Raw genomic sequence first — 2,109 nt, 5'->3', positions numbered from 1 at the left:
GTTATTGACTACTTAGAACATCAATCCAGATACAATGCATAAAGAAAGCTTAATACATTTTTTTCTTAGATTGTGGTAGAAGCATATAATTTTTGTGCAAGAAAAAAAAATAAAATTACCAAATATTAATAACATGATCATTTCTATACGTAAATAATTAGACATCATGTCATCACATATAACATGTAAACTAGGTGGAGCATGGAAAAGGGGAAAGAAAAAGGAAGGGATGGAAGAAAGGAGAAAAGAGAACCAAATAAGAAAGGGAGAGAAAACCAATGGAATAAAAAATTTAAAATAAAAGATAAATAATAGGGAAAAATGTCCTTTCCTAAAAATTTCCTTCCTTTTTATAGCATATTTTAAAAAATGTAATACTCAAATGCTATAAAAAGCTTTTCTAAAATTTACTTCCTTTTTATAGCATATTTTCAAAAACAAAAACTGCAATATTCAAACGCTATAAAAACACATTTTTCTTGTATTGTCAGCATAAGCGCTCTGGTATTATTTCTTGATTTGGAAAACATAGGAAGAAGGATGAAGTTCAACCGAACCAATGAACCTAAACCCATCTTCTTCTTGTTTTTCATTATCTTCATATTGTCCTCGGACAACACTAGGCGCTGCTCATATGCTGAATCCAGCCATGCACATACTCAGGTAAATTTATTTTAGTTCCAATATTATAATGGATGATTCATCACCTTCCTCGTATATACCTATTCTATTTTTGCACCCAAATCTAGTGTTCTAACTAAAAAAATTTAATGCATTATACTATGCCAGCCCATCGCTAATCATGAAGATCAGGAGTTGACCTTGCCAAGAAGAGGATTGGCTGGGCCGGGATCGTCGCCACCAAACTGCGCCTCAAAGTGTGGGAGTTGCACGCCCTGCACTACGGTTCTTGTGTCGGTGACGCCGGGACCTCCAGGCGTCGGTGATGATTTCCCAGAAGTCTGGAGATGCAAATGTGGGAACAAGCTCTACATGCCCTGATCGGAAAGGCATGCCCCCCGAGCATCTATGCTCTTATATGTTACTTATTCGCCGATGAGCCGAAGTGGCGGTGTGGGTCTGTTTCATTCATACCCCTATCATAAATCATATATAGATTATTGTGTAAACAAAAAACACAATGATTATATACTCTATTTTATCACATATCTAAGTACAGATCTGCGACCAAAAATCTATCAATAACCTATTAAAAATACAACTTAAACTATGCTAGGAAGATAATTAATAAATTACTTAAACTATGCTAGGAAGATAATTAATAAATTACTTAAAACTATGCTAGGAAGATAATTAATAAATTACTTAAAACTATGCTAGGAAGATAATTAATAAATTACTTAAACTATGCTAGGAAGATAATTAATAAATTACTTAAACTATGCTAGAAAGATAATTAATAAATTACTTAAACTATGCTAGAAAGATAATTAATAAATACAGAAGTTGCGGTCAATAAGTTAGGGATCATCAAAACACCAAGGGATCATCAAAACACCAAGGGATCATCAAAACACCAAACCATCCAATGTAAAGATGGTTTTCAGTGCTGGTTATCGAGTTACAGAAACGAACCCATACAACCCAAATACAGTTTCAATGGATCTCAGCCACATCTATGCACAGTTGGATCGTCTGCCTCTACTAGGGCAGTTTTAGGGTTTGGTGTGGCATGAGGTGTCGCTGGTGACGAAAGAGGCTTATTTATAGAACCCTCACGTCCCCAACTACGTCCCCTTCCACCCCTTCCTCTACCCCTAAGCGGGGGTCGTCCCCTACGATCTCCTCCTTAAGTTCTAGGTGGCATCCAAATAGTGCACTAACTACTAAGTCACATACTCATCTAATAGATTCTATAAACATTCATAATTATGCAAATCACTCGTACATACAACTATAGCATTAACATAACCATCTGATAGTACATAACATATCATAAATCATGCCAACATAAAACACATGTACATCATATCATTCATTACAAAATACATATTCACTATTACATGCATCATTTAACTAAGAAACTTTAATTTTTAAAAAGGCATACCTGACGGAGCATTTGCTGGAGGACCATGGAAGTACGTTAAG

At 35.1% G+C, this 2,109-nt stretch overlaps 1 long non-coding RNA gene across 1 annotated transcript; it reads left to right on the top strand.

Annotated features, from left to right (window-relative positions):
- The first annotated feature begins 484 nt into the window (after positions 1-484).
- Positions 485-1,167, top strand: LOC147786559 (uncharacterized). Its single transcript, XR_015414741.1, has 2 exons — positions 485-663; positions 790-1,167. It is a non-coding gene; the product is annotated as an uncharacterized LOC147786559 (long non-coding RNA).
- Positions 1,168-2,109: the final 942 nt, after the last annotated feature.

This window comes from Cucurbita pepo, chromosome 20, assembly GCF_057944985.1.
Source record: "Cucurbita pepo subsp. pepo isolate OVF chromosome 20, ASM5794498v1, whole genome shotgun sequence".
Taxonomy (NCBI): domain Eukaryota; kingdom Viridiplantae; phylum Streptophyta; class Magnoliopsida; order Cucurbitales; family Cucurbitaceae; genus Cucurbita; species Cucurbita pepo.
Note: the sequence above shows the minus strand (reverse complement) of the source record. Positions and strands in the feature narration are given on the sequence as shown.